Source organism: Heterodontus francisci, chromosome 17 (assembly GCF_036365525.1).
Source record: "Heterodontus francisci isolate sHetFra1 chromosome 17, sHetFra1.hap1, whole genome shotgun sequence".
Lineage (NCBI taxonomy): Eukaryota > Metazoa > Chordata > Chondrichthyes > Heterodontiformes > Heterodontidae > Heterodontus > Heterodontus francisci.
Window position 1 is genome coordinate 87746332 of NC_090387.1, and position 20459 is coordinate 87766790.

The 20459-nt window shown below is 53.6% G+C and overlaps 1 protein-coding gene across 1 annotated transcript in view; it reads left to right on the forward strand.

Annotated features, from left to right (window-relative positions):
* necab2 (N-terminal EF-hand calcium binding protein 2) overlaps positions 1 to 20459 on the forward strand; it is a 487163-nt gene that overhangs the window by 98972 nt on the left and 367732 nt on the right. The gene's annotated exons all lie outside the window — the stretch shown is intronic.

Below are 20459 nucleotides of genomic sequence, written 5' to 3' on the forward strand. Positions count from 1 at the left end.
GTACAGTTTCCATGGGCACTGACTCACTGGGGTACAGTTTCCATGGGCACTGACTCTTCAGGGTACACTTTCCATGGGCACTGACTCGCTGGGATACACCTTCCACGGGCACTGACTCACTGGGGTGCACTTTCCACGGGCACTGACTCACTGGGGCGTACTTTTCAATGGCACTGACTCACTGGGGTACACTTTCCATGGGCACTGACTCACTGGGGTACAGTTTCCATGGTCACTGACTCACTGGGGTACAGTTTTCATGGGCACTGACTCACTGGGGTACAGTTTCCATGGTCACTGACTCACTGGGGTACGGATTTCATGGGCACTGACTCACTGGAATGCACTTTCCATGGGCACTGACTCACTGGGGTGCACTTTCCATGGGCACTGACTCACTGGGGTACACTTTCCATGGGCACTGACTCACTGGGGTGGGCTTTTCATGGGCACTGACTCACTAGGGTACACTTTCCACGGGCACTGGCTCACTGGGGTACAGTTTCCATGGGCACTGACTCACTGGGGTGCATTTTTCATGGGCACTGACTCACTGGGGTACACTTTCCATGGGCACTGACTCACTGGGGTACACTTTCCATGGGCACTGACTCACTGGGGTACAGTTTCCATGGGCACTGACTCCCTGGGGTGCACCTTTCATGGGCACTGACTCACTGGGGTGCAGTTTCCATGGGCACTGACTCACTGGGGTGCACCTTTCATGGGCAATGTCTCACTGGGGTACAGTTTCCATGGGCACTGACTCACTGGGGTGCACTTTTCATGGGCACTGACTCACTGGGGTGCAGTTTCCAAGGGCACTGTATCACTGGGGTACAGTTTCCATGGGCACTGACTCACTAGGGTGCACTTTCCATGGGCACAGACTCATTGGGGTACAGTTTTCATGGGCACTGACTCACAGGGATGCACTTTCCATGGGCACTGACTCACTGGAGTGCACGTTTCATGGGCACTGACTCACTGGGGTGCACTTTCCATGGGCACTGACTCACTGGGATGCACTTTTCATGGGCACTGACTCACTGTGGTACACTTTCCATGGGCACTGACTCACTGGAATGCACTTTCCATGAGCACTGACTCACTGGGGTGCACTTTTCATGGGCACTGACTCACTGGGGTACACTTTCCATGGGCACCAATTCACTGGGATGCACTTTCCATGGGCACTGACTCACTGGAGTACAGTTTCCATGGGCACTGACTCACTGGGGTGCAATTTTCATGGGCACTGACTCACTGGGTACAGTTTCCATGTGCACTGACTCACTGCGGTACAGTTTTCATGGGCATCGACTCACTGGGGTACAGCTTCCATGGGCACTGACTCACTGGAGTACAGTTTCCATGGGCACTGACTCACTGGGGTACAGTTTTCATTGGCACTGACTCACTTTGGGTGCAATTTTCATGGGCACTGACTCACTGGGGTACAGTTTCCATGGGCGCTGACTCACTCGGGTACAGTTTTCATGGGCACTGACTCACTGGGGTACAGTTTCCATGGGCACTGACTCACTGGGGTACAGTTTCCATGGGCACTGACTCTTCAGGGGACACTTTCCATGGGCACTGACTCACTGGGATACACCTTCCACGGGCACTGACTCACTGGGGTACACTTTCCACGGGCACTGACTCACTGGGGCGTACTTTTCAATGGCACTGACTCACGAGGGTACACTTTCCATGGGCACTGACTCACTGGGGTACAGTTTTCATGGGCACTGCCTCACTGGGGTACAGTTTGCATGGGCACTGACTCACGAGGGTACAGTTTCCATGGGCACTGACTCACTGGGGTACAGTTTTCATGGGCACTGACTCACCGGGATGCACTTTCCATGGGCACTGACTCACTGGGGTACAGTTTTCATGGGCACTGACTCACTGGGGTACAGTTTCCATGGTCACTGACTCACTGGGGTACAGTTTTCATGGGCACTGATTCACTGGGATGCAGTTTCCATGGGCACTGACTCACTGGGGTGCACTTCTCATCAGCACTGACTCACGAGGGTACAGTTTCCATGGGCACTGACTCACTGGGGTACTGTTTTCATGGGCACTGACTCACTGGGATGCACTTTCCATGGGTACTGACTCACTGGGGTACAGTTTCCATGGGCACTGACTCACGAGGGTACAGTTTCCATGGGCACTGACTCACTGGGGTACAGTTTTCATGGGCACTGACTCACTGGGATGCACTTTCCATGGGCACTGACTCACTGGGGTACAGTTTTCATGGGCACTGACTCACTGGGGTACAGTTTCCATGGTCACTGACTCACTGGGGTACAGTTTTCATGGGCACTGATTCACTGGGATGCAGTTTCCATGGGCACTGACTCACTGGGGTGCACTTCTCATCGGCACTGACTCACGAGGGTACAGTTTCCATGGGCACTGATTCACTGGGATGCAGTTTCCATGGGCACTGATTCACTGGGATGCAGTTTCCATGGGCACTGACTCACTGGGATGCACTTTCCATGAGCACTGACTCACTGGGATGCACTTTCCATGGGCACTGACTCGCTGGGGTGCACTTTCCATGGGCACTGACTCACTGGGGTGCACTTTTCATGGGCACTGACTCACTGGGGTACCGTTTCCATGGGCACTGACTCACTGGGGTGCACTTTTCATGGGCACTGACTCACTGGGGTGCACTTTCCATGCGCACTGACTCACTGGGGTACACTTTCCATGGGCACTGACTCACTGGGGTGCACCTTTCATGGGCACTGACTCACTGGGGTACAGTTTCCATGAGCAATGTCTCACTGGGGTACAGTTTCCATGGGCACTGACTCACTGGGGTGCACTTTTCATGGGCACTGTCTCACTGGGGTACAGTTTGCATGGGCACTGACTCACTGGGTTGCACTTTCCATGGGCACTGACTCACTGGGTTGCACTTTCCATGGGCACTGACTCACTGGGATACACTTTTCATGGGCACGGACTCACTGGGATACACCTTCCCGGGCAAAGACCCACGGGGGTACACTTTCCATGGGCACTGACTCACTGGGATGAACTTTCCATGGGCACTGACTCACTGGGATGAACTTTCCATGGGCACTGACTCACTGGGGTGCACTTTTCATGGGCACGGACTCACTGGGGTACACTTTCCATGGGCACTGACTCACTGGAATGCACTTTCCATGGGCACTGACTCACTGGGGTGCAACTTTCATGGGCACTGACTCACTGGGGTACACTTTCCATGGGCGCCAATTTACTGGGATGCACTTTCCATGGGCACTGACTCACTGGTGTACAGTTTCCATGGGCACTGACTCACTGGGGTGCAATTTTCATGGGCACTGACTCACTGGGTACAGTTTCCATGGGCACTGACTCACTGGGGTGCAATTTTCATGGGCACTGACTCACTGGGTACAGTTTTCATGGGCACCGACTCACTGGGGTACAGTTTCCATGGGCACTGACTCACTGGAGTACAGTTTCCATGGGCACTGACTCACTGGGGTACAGTTTCCATGGGCACTGACTCACTAGGGTACAGTTTTCATTGGCACTGACTCACTTTGGGTGCAATTTTCATGGGCACTGACTCACTGGGGTACAGTTTCCATGGGCGTTGACTCACTCGGGTACAGTTTTCATGGGCACTGACTCACTGGGGTACAGTTTCCATGGGCACTGACTCACTGGGGTACAGTTTCCATGGGCACTGACTCTTCAGGGTACACTTTCCATGGGCACTGACTCGCTGGGATACACCTTCCACGGGCACTGACTCACTGGGGTGCACTTTCCACGGGCACTGACTCACTGGGGCGTACTTTTCAATGGCACTGACTCACTGGGGTACACTTTCCATGGGCACTGACTCACTGGGGTACAGTTTCCATGGTCACTGACTCACTGGGGTACAGTTTTCATGGGCACTGACTCACTGGGGTACAGTTTCCATGGTCACTGACTCACTGGGGTACGGATTTCATGGGCACTGACTCACTGGAATGCACTTTCCATGGGCACTGACTCACTAGGGTACACTTTCCACGGGCACTGGCTCACTGGGGTACAGTTTCCATGGGCACTGACTCACTGGGGTGCATTTTTCATGGGCACTGACTCACTGGGGTACACTTTCCATGGGCACTGACTCACTGGGGTACACTTTCCATGGGCACTGACTCACTGGGGTACAGTTTCCATGGGCACTGACTCCCTGGGGTGCACCTTTCATGGGCACTGACTCACTGGGGTGCAGTTTCCATGGGCACTGACTCACTGGGGTGCACCTTTCATGGGCAATGTCTCACTGGGGTACAGTTTCCATGGGCACTGACTCACTGGGGTGCACTTTTCATGGGCACTGACTCACTGGGGTGCAGTTTCCAAGGGCACTGTATCACTGGGGTACAGTTTCCATGGGCACTGACTCACTAGGGTGCACTTTCCATGGGCACAGACTCATTGGGGTACAGTTTTCATGGGCACTGACTCACAGGGATGCACTTTCCATGGGCACTGACTCACTGGAGTGCACGTTTCATGGGCACTGACTCACTGGGGTGCACTTTCCATGGGCACTGACTCACTGGGATGCACTTTTCATGGGCACTGACTCACTGTGGTACACTTTCCATGGGCACTGACTCACTGGAATGCACTTTCCATGAGCACTGACTCACTGGGGTGCACTTTTCATGGGCACTGACTCACTGGGGTACACTTTCCATGGGCACCAATTCACTGGGATGCACTTTCCATGGGCACTGACTCACTGGAGTACAGTTTCCATGGGCACTGACTCACTGGGGTGCAATTTTCATGGGCACTGACTCACTGGGTACAGTTTCCATGTGCACTGACTCACTGCGGTACAGTTTTCATGGGCATCGACTCACTGGGGTACAGCTTCCATGGGCACTGACTCACTGGAGTACAGTTTCCATGGGCACTGACTCACTGGGGTACAGTTTTCATTGGCACTGACTCACTTTGGGTGCAATTTTCATGGGCACTGACTCACTGGGGTACAGTTTCCATGGGCGCTGACTCACTCGGGTACAGTTTTCATGGGCACTGACTCACTGGGGTACAGTTTCCATGGGCACTGACTCACTGGGGTACAGTTTCCATGGGCACTGACTCTTCAGGGGACACTTTCCATGGGCACTGACTCACTGGGATACACCTTCCACGGGCACTGACTCACTGGGGTACACTTTCCACGGGCACTGACTCACTGGGGCGTACTTTTCAATGGCACTGACTCACGAGGGTACACTTTCCATGGGCACTGACTCACTGGGGTACAGTTTTCATGGGCACTGCCTCACTGGGGTACAGTTTGCATGGGCACTGACTCACGAGGGTACAGTTTCCATGGGCACTGACTCACTGGGGTACAGTTTTCATGGGCACTGACTCACCGGGATGCACTTTCCATGGGCACTGACTCACTGGGGTACAGTTTTCATGGGCACTGACTCACTGGGGTACAGTTTCCATGGTCACTGACTCACTGGGGTACAGTTTTCATGGGCACTGATTCACTGGGATGCAGTTTCCATGGGCACTGACTCACTGGGGTGCACTTCTCATCAGCACTGACTCACGAGGGTACAGTTTCCATGGGCACTGACTCACTGGGGTACTGTTTTCATGGGCACTGACTCACTGGGATGCACTTTCCATGGGTACTGACTCACTGGGGTACAGTTTCCATGGGCACTGACTCACGAGGGTACAGTTTCCATGGGCACTGACTCACTGGGGTACAGTTTTCATGGGCACTGACTCACTGGGATGCACTTTCCATGGGCACTGACTCACTGGGGTACAGTTTTCATGGGCACTGACTCACTGGGGTACAGTTTCCATGGTCACTGACTCACTGGGGTACAGTTTTCATGGGCACTGATTCACTGGGATGCAGTTTCCATGGGCACTGACTCACTGGGGTGCACTTCTCATCGGCACTGACTCACGAGGGTACAGTTTCCATGGGCACTGATTCACTGGGATGCAGTTTCCATGGGCACTGATTCACTGGGATGCAGTTTCCATGGGCACTGACTCACTGGGATGCACTTTCCATGAGCACTGACTCACTGGGATGCACTTTCCATGGGCACTGACTCGCTGGGGTGCACTTTCCATGGGCACTGACTCACTGGGGTGCACTTTTCATGGGCACTGACTCACTGGGGTACCGTTTCCATGGGCACTGACTCACTGGGGTGCACTTTTCATGGGCACTGACTCACTGGGGTGCACTTTCCATGCGCACTGACTCACTGGGGTACACTTTCCATGGGCACTGACTCACTGGGGTGCACCTTTCATGGGCACTGACTCACTGGGGTACAGTTTCCATGAGCAATGTCTCACTGGGGTACAGTTTCCATGGGCACTGACTCACTGGGGTGCACTTTTCATGGGCACTGTCTCACTGGGGTACAGTTTGCATGGGCACTGACTCACTGGGTTGCACTTTCCATGGGCACTGACTCACTGGGTTGCACTTTCCATGGGCACTGACTCACTGGGATACACTTTTCATGGGCACGGACTCACTGGGATACACCTTCCCGGGCAAAGACCCACGGGGGTACACTTTCCATGGGCACTGACTCACTGGGATGAACTTTCCATGGGCACTGACTCACTGGGATGAACTTTCCATGGGCACTGACTCACTGGGGTGCACTTTTCATGGGCACGGACTCACTGGGATACACCTTCCACGGGCACTGACCCACTGGGGTACACTTTCCATGGACACTGACTCACTGGGATGCACTTTCCATGGGAACTGACTCACTGGGCTGAACCTTCCACGGGCACTGACCCACTGGGGTACACTTTCCATGGACACTGACTCACTGGGATGCACTTTCCATGGGCACTGACTCACTGGGATGAACGTTCCATGGGCACTGACTCACTGGGGTGCACTTTTCATGGGCACGGACTCACTGGGGTACAGTTTCCATGGTCACTGACTCACTGGGGTACTTTTTTCATGGGCACTGATTCACTGGGATGCAGTATCTATGGGCACTGACTCACTGGGATGCACTTTCCATGGGCACTGACTCACTGGGATACACTTTTCATGGGCACGGACTCACTGGGATACACCTTCCACGGGCACTGACCCACTGGGGTAGACTTTCCATGGGCACTGACTCACTGGGATGAACTTTCCATGGGCACTGACTCACTGGGATGCACTTTCCATGGGCACTGACTCTCTGGGATGAACGTTCCACGGGCACTGACCCACTGTGGTACACTTTTCATGGAGACTGACTCACTGGGATGCACTTTTCATGGGCACGGTCTCACTGGGATAGACCTTCCACGGGCACTGACCCACTGGGTTACACTTTCCATGGACTCTGACTCACTGGGATGCATTTTCCATGGGCCCTGACTCACTGGGATGCACTTTCTATGGGCACTGACTCACTGGGATGCACTTTCCATGGGCACTGACACTGGGGTGCACTTTTCATGGGCACGGACTCACTGGGGTACTGTTTCCATGGTCACTGACTCACTGGGGTACAGTTTTCATGGGCAATGATTCACTGGGATGCATTTTCCATGGGCACTGACTCACTGGGGTGCACTTTTCAATCGCACAGACTCACGGGGGTGCACTTTCCATGGGCACTAATTCACTGGGATGCACTTTCCATGAGCACTGACTCACTGGGGTGCACATTTCATGGGCACTGACTCACTGGGGTACAGTTTCCATGGGCACTGTCACACTGGGGTATAGCTTTCATGGTCATGGGCTCACTGGGGTCCACTTTTTTCGGGCACTGACTCACAGGGGTACACTTTCCATGGGCACTGATTCACTGAGGTACACTTTCCATGTGCACTGACTCACTGGGGTGCACTTTCTATGGGCACTGATTCACTGGGGTACACTTCCCATGTGCACTGACTCACTGGGATGCACTTTCTATGGGCACTGACTCACTGGGGTGCACTTTCTAAGGGCACTGACTCACTGGGGTGCACTTTCCATGGGCACTGACTCACTGGGATGCACTTTACATGGGCACTGACTCACTGGAGTACACTTTCCATGGGCACTGACTCACTGGAATGCACTTTCTATGGGCACTGACTCACTGGGATGCACTTTCTATGGGCACTGACTCACTGGGATGAACTTTCCATGGGCACTGACTCACTGGGGTGCACTTTTCATGGGCACGGACTCACTGGGGTACAGTTTCCATGGTCACTGACTCACTGGGGTACAGTTTTCATGGGCACTGATTCACTGGGATGCACTTTCCATGGGCACTGACTCACTGGGATGCACTTTCCATGGGCACTGATTCACTGGGATGCAGTTTCCATGGGCACTGACTCACTGGGGTACAGTTTTCATGGGCACTGATTCACTGGGATGCACTTTCCATGGGCACTGACTCACTGGGATGCACTTTCCATGGGCACTGATTCACTGGGATGCAGTTTCCATGGGCACTGACTCACTGGGGTGCACTTTTCATGGGCACTGACTCACGGGGGTGCACATTCCATGGGCACTGATTCACTGGGATGCACTTTCCATGAGCACTGACTCACTGGGGTGCACATTTCATTGGCACTGACTCACTGGGGTACAGTTTCCATGGGCACTGACACACTGGGGTATAGCTTTCACGGGCACCGACTCACTGGGGTACAATTTTTTCGGGCACTGACTCACAGGGGTACACTTTCCATGGGCACTGATTCACTGAGGTACACTTTCCATGTGCACTGACTCACTGGGGTGCACTTTCTATGTGCACTGACTCACTGGGTTACTCTTTCCATGTGCACTGACTCACTGGGATGCACTTTCTATGGGCACTGATTCACTGGGGTGCACTTTCTATGGGCACTGACTCACTGGGATGCACTTTACATGGGCACTGTCTCACTGGAGTACACTTTCCATGGGCACTGACTCACTGGAATGCACGTTCCATGGGCACTGACTCACTGGGATGCACTTTCTATGGGCACTGACTCACTGGGGTACACTTTCCATGTGCACTGACTCACTGGGGTGCACTTTCTATGGGCACAGACTCACTGGGGTGCACTTTCTATGGGCACTGACTCACTGGAGTACACTTTCCATGGGCACTGACTCACTGGAATGCACTTTCCATGGGCACTGACTCACTGGGATGCACTTTCCATGGGCACTGATTCACTGGGATGCAGTTTCCATGGGCACTGACTCACTGGGGTGCACTTTTCATAGGCACTGACTCACGGGGGTGCACATTCCATGGGCACTGATTCACTGGGATGCACTTTCCATGAGCACTGACTCACTGGGGTGCACATTTCATTGGCACTGACTTACTGGGGTACAGTTTCCATGGGCACTGACACACTGGGGTATAGCTTTCACGGGCACTGACTCACTGGGGTACAATTTTTTCGGGCACTGACTCACATGGGTACACTTTCCCTGGGCACTGATTCACTGAGGTACACTTTCCATGTGCACTGACTCACTGCGGTGCACTTTCTATGTGCACTGACTCACTGGGTTACACTTTCCATGTGCACTGACTCACTGGGATGCACTTTCTATGGGCACTGATTCACTGGGGTGCACTTTCTATGGGCAATGACTCACTGGGATGCACTTTACATGGGCACTGACTCACTGGAGTACACTTTCCATGGGCACTGACTCACTGGAATGCACGTTCCATGGGCACTGACTCACTGGGATGCACTTTCTATGGGCACTGACTCACTGGGGTACACTTTCCATGTGCACAGACTCACTGGGGTGCACTTTCTATGGGCACAGACTCACTGGGGTGCACTTTCTATGGGCACTGACTCACTGGAGTACACTTTCCATGGGCACTGACTCACTGGAATGCACTTTCCATGGGCACTGACTCACTGGGATGCACTTTCCATGGGCACTGACTCACTGGGATACACTTTTCATTTGCACGGACTCACTGGGATACACCTTCCACGGGCACTGACCCACTGGGGTACACTTTTCATGGGCACTGACTCACTGGGATGAACTTTCCATGGGCACTGACTCACTGGGATGCCCCTTCCATGGGCACTGACTCACTGGGGTGAACTTTTCATGGGCACGGACTCACTGGGATACACCTTCCACGGGCACTGACTCACTGGCGTACACTTTCCATGGGCACTGACGCACGGGGATGCACTTTCCATGGGCACTGACTCACTGGGATGAACTTTCCATGGGCACTGACTCACTGGGGTGCACTTTTCATGGGCACTGACTCACTGGGATGGACTTTCCATGGGCACTGACTCACTGGGGTGCACTTTTCATGGGCACGGACTCACTGGGGTACAGTTTCCATGGTCACTGACTCACTGGGGTACAGTTTTCATGGGCACTGATTCACTGGGATGCAGTTTCCATGGGCACTGACTCACTGGGGTGCACGTTTCATGGGCACAGACTCACTGGGGTACTATTTCCATGGTCACTGACTCACTGGGGTACAATTTTCATGGGCACTGATTCACTGGGATGCATTTTCCATGGGCATTGACTCACTGGGGTGCACTTTTCATGGGCACTGACTCACGGGGGTGCACTTTCCATGGGCACTGATTCACTGGGATGCACTTTCCATGAGCACTGACTCACTGGGGTGCACTTTTCATGGGCACTGACTCACTGGGGTACAGTTTCCATGGGCACTGACACACTGGGGTATAGCTTTCATGGGCAATGACTCACTGGGGTACACTTTTTACGGGCACTGACTCACTGGGGTACACTTTCCATGGGCACTGACTCACTGAGGTCACTTTCCATGTGCACTGACTCACTGGGATGCACTTTCCATGGGCACTGACTCACTGGGGTACACTTTCCATGGGCACTGATTCACTGGGATGCATTTTCCATGGGCACTGACTCACTGGGGTACTGTTTCCTTGGGCACTGACTCACTGGGATGCACTTTCCATGGTCACTGACTCACTGGGATGCACTTTCCATGGGCACTGACTCACTGGGGTGCACTTTTCATGGGCACGGACTCACTGGGGTACTCTTTCCATGGTCACTGACTCACTGGGGGACAGTTTTCATGGGCACTGATTCACTGGGATGCAGTTTCCATGGGCACTGACTCACTGGGATGCACTTTCCATGGGCACTGACTCACTGGGATACACTTTTCATTTGCACGGACTCACTGGGATACACCTTCCACGGGCACTGACCCACTGGGGTACACTTTTCATGGGCACTGACTCACTGGGATGAACTTTCCATGGGCACTGACTCACTGGGATGCCCTTTCCATGGGCACTGACTCACTGGGGTGAACTTTTCATGGGCACGGACTCACTGGGATACACCTTCCACGGGCACTGACTCACTGGCGTACACTTTCCATGGGCACTGACGCACGGGGATGCACTTTCCATGGGCACTGACTCACTGGGATGAACTTTCCATGGGCACTGACTCACTGGGGTGCACTTTTCATGGGCACTGACTCACTGGGATTGACTTTCCATGGGCACTGACTCACTGGGGTGCACTTTTCATGGGCACGGACTCACTGGGGTACAGTTTCCATGGTCACTGACTCACTGGGGTACAGTTTTCATGGGCACTGATTCACTGGGATGCAGTTTCCATGGGCACTGACTCACTGGGGTGCACTTTTCATGGGCACAGACTCACTGGGGTACTATTTCCATGGTCACTGACTCACTGGGGTACAATTTTCATGGGCACTGATTCACTGGGATGCATTTTCCATGGGCATTGACTCACTGGGGTGCACTTTTCATGGGCACTGACTCACGGGGGTGCACTTTCCATGGGCACTGATTCACTGGGATGCACTTTCCATGAGCACTGACTCACTGGGGTGCAATTTTCATGGGCACTGACTCACTGGGGTACAGTTTCCATGGGCACTGACACACTGGGGTATAGCTTTCATGGGCAATGACTCACTGGGGTACACTTTTTACGGGCACTGACTCACTGGGGTACACTTTCCATGGGCACTGACTCACTGAGGTCCCTTTCCATGTGCACTGACTCACTGGGATGCACTTTCTATGGGCACTGACTCACTGGGGTGCACTTTCCATGGGCACTGACTCACTGGGATGCACTTTACATGGGCACTGACTCACTGGAGTACACTTTCCATGGGCACTGACTCACTGGAATGCACTTTCCATGGGCACTGACCCACCGGGGTGCACGTTTCATGGGCACTGACTCACTGGGGTACACTTTCAATGGGCACTGATTCACTGGGGTACAGTTTCCATGGGCACTGACTCACTGGGGTACTGTTTCCAAGGGCACTGACTCACTTGGGTACAGTTTTCATGGGCACTGATTCACTGGGATGCAGTTTCCATGGGCACTTTCCATGGGCACTGACTCACTGGGATGCACTGCACATGGGCACTGACTCACTGGAGTACAACTTTCATGGGCGCTGACTCACTGGGGTACACTTTTTACACGCACTGACTCACTGGGGTACACTTTCCATGGACACTGACTCACTGGGATGCACTTTACATGGGCACTGACTCACTGGAGTACAACTTTCGTGGGCACTGACTCACTGGGGTACACTTTTTACGGGCACTGACTCACTGGGGTACACTTTCCATGGGCACTGACTCACTGAGGTACACTTTCCATGGGCACTGACTCACTGGGGTACACTTTCCATGGGCACTGACTCACTGGGGTACACTTTCCATGGGCACTGACTCACTGAGGTACACTTTCCACGGGCACTGACTCACTGGGGTACACTTTCCATGGGCACTGACTCACTGGGATGCACTTTCCATGGGCACTGACTCACTGGGATGCACTTTACATGGGCACTGACTCACTGGAGTACACTTTCCATGGGCACTGACTCACTGGAATGCACTTTCCATGGGCACTGACTCACTGGGGTGCACTTTTCATGGGCACTGACTCACGGGGGTGCACTTTCCATGGGCACTGATTCACTGGGATGCACTTTCCATGAGCACTGACTCACTGGGGTACAGCTTTCATGGGCACTGACTCACTGGGGTACACTTTTTACGGGCACTGGCTCACTGGGGTACTCTTTCCATGGGCACTGACTCACTGAGGTACACTTTCCATGGGCACTGACTCACTGGGATGCACTTTCTATGGGCACTGACACACTGGGGTACACTTTTTACGGGCACTGTCTCACTGGGGTACTCTTTCCATGGGCACTGACTCGTTGAGGTACACATTCCATGGGCACTGACTCACTGGGATGCACTTTCTATGGGCACTGACTCACTGGGGTACACTTTCCATGGGCACTGACTCACTGAGGTACACTTTCCATGGGCACTGTCTCACTGGCATGCACTTTCCATGGGCACTGACTCACTGGGATACACTTTTCATGGGCACGGACTCACTGGGATACACCTTCCCGGGCAAAGACCCACTGGGGTACACTTTCCATGGGCACTGACTCACTGGGATGAACTTTCCATGGGCACTGACTCACTGGGATGAACTTTCCATGGGCACTGACTCACTGGGGTGCACTTTTCATGGGCACGGACTCACTGGGATACACCTTCCACGGGCACTGACCCACTGGGGTACACTTTCCATGGACACTGACTCACTGGGATGCACTTTCCATGGGAACTGACTCACTGGGCTGAACCTTCCACGGGCACTGACCCACTGGGGTACACTTTCCATGGACACTGACTCACTGGGATGCTCTTTCCATGGGCACTGACTCACTGGGATGAACGTTCCATGGGCACTGACTCACTGGGGTGCACTTTTCATGGGCACGGACTCACTGGGGTACAGTTTCCATGGTCACTGACTCACTGGGGTACTTTTTTCATGGGCACTGATTCACTGGGATGCAGTATCCATGGGCACTGACTCACTGGGATGCACTTTCCATGGGCACTGACTCACTGGGATACACTTTTCATGGGCACGGACTCACTGGGATACACCTTCCACGGGCACTGACCCACTGGGGTAGACTTTCCATGGGCACTGACTCACTGGGATGAACTTTCCATGGGCACTGACTCACTGGGATGCACTTTCCATGGGCACTGACTCTCTGGGATGAACGTTCCACGGGCACTGACCCACTGGGGTACACTTTTCATGGAGACTGACTCACTGGGATGCACTTTTCATGGGCACGGTCTCACTGGGATAGACCTTCCACGGGCACTGACCCACTGGGTTACACTTTCCATGGACTCTGACTCACTGGGATACATTTTCCATGGGCACTGACTCACTGGGATGCACTTTCTATGGGCACTGACTCACTGGGATGCACATTCCATGGGCACTGACACTGGGGTGCACTTTTCATGGGCACGGACTCACTGGGGTACTGTTTCCATGGTCACTGACTCACTGGGGTACAGTTTTTATGGGCAATGATTCACTGGGATGCATTTTCCATGGGCACTGACTCACTGGGGTGCACTTTTCAATCGCACTGACTCACGGGGGTGCACTTTCCATGGGCACTAATTCACTGGGATGCACTTTCCATGAGCAGTGACTCACTGGGGTGCACATTTCATGGGCACTGACTCACTGGGGTACAGTTTCCATGGGCACTGACACACTGGGGTATAGCTTTCATGGTCATGGGCTCACTGGGGTACACTTTTTTCGGGCACTGACTCACTGAGGTACACTTTCCATGTGCACTGACTCACTGGGGTGCACTTTCTATGGGCACTGATTCACTGGGGTACACTTCCCAAGTGCACTGACTCACTGGGATGCACTTTCTATGGGCACTGACTCACTGGGGTGCACTTTCTAAGGGCACTGACTCACTGGGGTGCACTTTCCATGGGCACTGACTCACTGGGATGCACTTTACATGGGCACTGACTCACTGGAGTACACTTTCCATGGGCACTGACTCACTGGAATGCACTTTCTATGGGCACTGACTCACTGGGATGCACTTTCTATGGGCACTGACTCACTGGGGTACACTTTCCATGTGCACTGACTCACTGGGGTGCACTTTCTATGGGTACAGACTCACTGGGGTGCACTTTCTATGGTCACTGACTCACTGGGATGAACTTTCCATGGGCACTGACTCACTGGGGTGCACTTTTCATGGGCACGGACTCACTGGGGTACAGTTTCCATGGTCACTGACTCACTGGGGTACAGTTTTCATGGGCAGTGATTCACTGGGGTGCACTTTCCATGGGCACTGACTCACTGGGATGCACTTTCCATGGGCACTGACTCACTGAGATGCACTTTCCATGGGCACTGACTCACTGGGGTGCACTTTTCATGGGCACGGTCTCACTGGGGTACTGTTTCCATGGTCACTGACTCGCTGGGGTACAGTTTTCATGGGCACTGATTCACTGGGATGCAGTTTCCATGGGCACTGACTCACTGGGGTGCACTTTTCATGGGCACTGACTCACTGGGGTGCACTTTCCATGGGCACTGATTCACTGGGATGCACTTTCCATGAGCACTGACTCACTGGGGTGCACATTTCATGGGCACTGACTCACTGGGGTACAGTTTCCATGGGCACTGACACACTGGGGTAGAGCTTTCATGGGCACTGACTCACTGGGGTACAATTGTTTCGGGCACTGACTCACAGGGGTACACTTTCCATGGGCACTGATTCACTGAGGTACACTTTCCATGTGCACTGACTCACTGGGGTGCACTTTCTATGTGCACTGACTCACTGGGTTACACTTTCCATGTGCACTGACTCACTGGGATGCACTTTCTATGGGCACTGATTCACTGGGGTGCACTTTCCATGGGCACTGACTCACTGGGATGCACTTTACATGGGCACTGACTCACTGGAGTACACTTTCCATGGGCACTGACTCACTGCAATGCACGTTCTATGGGCACTGACTCACTGGGATGCACTTTCTCTGGGCACTGACTCACTGGGGTACACTTTCCATGGGCACTGACTCACTGGGGTGCACTTTCTATGGGCACAGACTCACTGGGATGAACTTTCCATGGGCACTGACTCACTGGGATGCACTTTTCATGGGCACTGACTCACTGGGGTACAGTTTCCATGGGCACTGACACACTGGGGTATAGCTTTCATGGGCAATGACTCACTGGGGTACACTTTTTACGGGCACTGACTCACTGGGGTACACTTTCCATGGGCACTGACTCACTGAGGTCACTTTCCATGTGCACTGACTCACTGGGATGCACTTTCTATGGGCACTGACTCACTGGGGTGCACTTTCCATGGGCACTGACTCACTGGGATGCACTTTACATGGGCACTGACTCACTGGAGTACACTTTCCATGGGCACTGACTCACTGGAATGCACTTTCCATGGGCACTGACCCATCGGGGTGCACTTTTCATGGGCACTGACTCACTGGGGTACACTTTCAATGGGCACTGATTCACTGGGGTACAGTTTCCATGGGCACTGACTCACTGGGGTACTGTTTCCAAGGGCACTGACTCACTTGGGTACAGTTTTCATGGGCACTGATTCACTGGGATGCAGTTTCCATGGGCACTTTCCATGGGCACTGACTCACTGGGATGCACTTCACATGGGCACTGACTCACTGGAGTACAACTTTCATGGGCGCTGACTCACTGGGGTACACTTTTTACACGCACTGACTCACTGGGGTACACTTTCCATGGACACTGACTCACTGGGATGCACTTTACATGGGCACTGACTCACTGGGGTACAGCTTTCATGGGCACTGACTCACTGGGGTACACGTTTTACGGGCACTGGCTCACTGGGGTACTCTTTCCATGGGCACTGACTCACTGAGGTACACTTTCCATGGGCACTGACTCACTGGGGTACACTTTCCATGGGCACTGACTCACTGAGGTACACTTTCCATGGGCACTGTCTCACTGGCATGCACTTTCCATGGGCACTGACTCACTGGGATGCACTTTCCATGGGCACTGACTCACTGGAGTACACTTTCCATGGGCACTGACTCGTTGAGGTACACTTTCCATGGGCACTGACTCACTGGGATGCACTTTCTATGGGCACTGACCCACTGGGGTACACTTTCCATGGGCACTGACTCACTGAGGTACACTTTCCATGGGCACTGTCTCACTGGGGTACACTTTCCATGGGCACTGACCACTGGGGTCCACTTTTCATGGGCACTGACTCACTGGGGTACACTTTCCATGGGCACTGATTCACTGGGTTGCATTTTCCATGGGCACTGACTCACTGGGGTACAGTTTCCATGGGCACTGACTCACTGGGGTGCACTTTTCATGGGCACTGACTCACTGGGGTTCACTTTCCATGGGCACGGACTCACTGGGGTACACTTTCCATGGGCACTGACTCACTGGGGTGCACTTTTCATGGGCACTGACTCACTGGGGTACAGTTTCCATGCGCACTGACTCACTGGGGTACACTTTTCATGGGCACTGTCTCACTGGGGTGCAGTTTGCATGGGCACTGACTCACTGGGGTACAGTGTCCATGGGCACTGACTCACTGGGGTACAGTTTCCATGGGCACTGACTCACTGGGGTGCACTTTCCATGGGTACTGACTCACTGGGGTACAGTTTCCATGGGCACTGACTCACTGGGGTACAATTTTCATGGGCACTGACTCACTGGGATGCACTTTCCATGGGCACTGACTCACTGGGGTACAATTTTCATGGGCACTGACTCACTGGGATGCACTTTCCACGGGCACTGACTCACTGGGGCGTTCTTTTCAATGGCACTGACTCACTGGGGTACACTTTCCACGGGCACTGACTCACTGGGGTACTGTTGTCATGGGCACTGATTCACTGGGATGCAGTTTCCATGGGCACTGACTCACTGGGGTGCACTTTTCATGGGCACTGACTCACGGGGGTGCTCTTTCCATGGGCACTGACTCACTGGGATGCACATTCCGTGGGCAGTGACTCACTGGGATGCACTTTCCATGGGCACTGACTCACTGGGGTGCACTTTTCATGGGCACGGACGCACTGGGGTACAGTTTCCATGATCACTGACTCACTGGGGTACAGTTTTCATCGGCACTGATTCACTGGGATGCAGTTTCCATGGGCACTGACTCACTTGGGTGCACTTTTCATGGGCACTGACTCACGGGGGTGCACTTTCCATGGGCACCGATTCACTGGGATGCACTTTCCATGAGCACTGACTCACTGGGGTACACCTTTCTTGGGCATTGACTCACTGGGGTACAGTTTCCATGGGCACTGACACACTGGGGTACCGCTTTCATGGGCACTGACTCACTGGGGTACTCTTTTTCCGGGCACTGACTCACTGGGGTACAGTTTCCATGGGCACTGACTCACTGAGGTGCACTTTCCGTGGGCACTGACTCACTGGGATGCACTTTCTATGGGCACTGACTCACTGGGGTGCACTTTCCATGGGCACTGACTCACTGGGATGCACTTTACATGGGCACTGACTCACTGGGGTGCACTTTCCATGGGCACTGACTCACTGGGATGCACTTTACATGGGCACTGACTCACTGAGGTACACTTTCCATGGGCACTGACTCACTGGGATGCACTTTCCATGGGCACTGATTCTCTGGGATGCACTTTACATGGGCACTGACTCACTGAGGTACTCTTTCCATGGGCTCTGACTCACTGGGGTACACTTTCCATGGGCACTGACTCACTGGGATGCACCTTCAATGGGCACTGACTCACTGGGGTGCACTTTCCATGGGCACTGACTCACTGGGGTACACTTTCCATGGGCACTGACTCACTGGGATGCACTTTACATGGGCACTGACTCACTGAGGTACACTTTCCATGGGCACTGACTCACTGGGATGCACTTTCTATGGGCACTGACTCACTAGGGTACACTTTCCATGGGCACTGACTCACTGGGATGCACTTTACATGGGCACTGACTCACTGGAATGCACTTTCCATGGGCACTGACTCACTGGGGTGCACTTTTCATGGGCACTGACTCACTGGGGTACACTTTCCATGGGCACTGATTCACTGGGATGCAGTTTCCATGGGCACTGACTCACTGGGGTGCACTTTTCCTGGGCACTGACTCACGGGGGTGCACTTTCCATGGGCACTGACTCACTGGGATGCAATTTCCATGGGCACTGACTCACTGGGATGCACTTCACATGGGCACTGAATCACTGGAGTACAACTTTCGTGGGCACTGACTCACTGGGGTACACTTTTTACAGGCACTGACTCACTGGGGTACACTTTCCATGGACACTGACTCACTGGGATGCACTTCACATGGGCAGTGACTCACTGGAGTACAACCTTCGTGGGCACTGACTCACTGGGGTACACTTTTTACGGGCACTGACTCACTGGGCTACACTTTCCATGGGCACTGACTCACTGGGGTACTGTTGTCATGGGCACTGATTCACTGGGATGCAGTTTCCATGGGCACTGACTCACTGGGGTGCACTTTTCATGGGCACTGACTCACGGGGGTGCACTTTCCATGGGCACTGACTCACTGGGATGCACATTCCATGGGCACTGACTCACTGGGATGCACCTTCTATGGGCACTGACTCACTGGGGTACAATTTTCATGGGCACTGACTCACTGGGATGCACTTTCCACGGGCACTGACTCACTGGGGCGTTCTTTTCAATGGCACTGACTCACTGGGGTACACTTTCCACGGGCACTGACTCACTGGGGTACTGTTGTCATGGGCACTGATTCACTGGGATGCAGTTTCCATGGGCACTGACTCACTGGGGTGCACTTTTCATGGGCACTGACTCACGGGGGTGCTCTTTCCATGGGCACTGACTCACTGGGATGCACATTCCGTGGGCAGTGACTCACTGGGATGCACTTTCCATGGGCACTGACTCACTGGGGTGCACTTTTCATGGGCACGGACGCACTGGGGTACAGTTTCCATGATCACTGACTCACTGGGGTACAGTTTTCATCGGCACTGATTCACTGGGATGCAGTTTCCATGGGCACTGACTCACTTGGGTGCACTTTTCATGGGCACTGACTCACGGGGGTGCACGTTCCATGGGCACCGATTCACTGGGATGCACTTTCCATGAGCACTGACTCACTGGGGTACACCTTTCTTGGGCATTGACTCACTGGGGTACAGTTTCCATGGGCACTGACACACTGGGGTACCGCTTTCATGGGCACTGACTCACTGGGGTACTCTTTTTCCGGGCACTGACTCACTGGGGTACAGTTTCCATGGGCACTGACTCACTGAGGTGCACTTTCCGTGGGCACTGACTCACTGGGATGCACTTTCTATGGG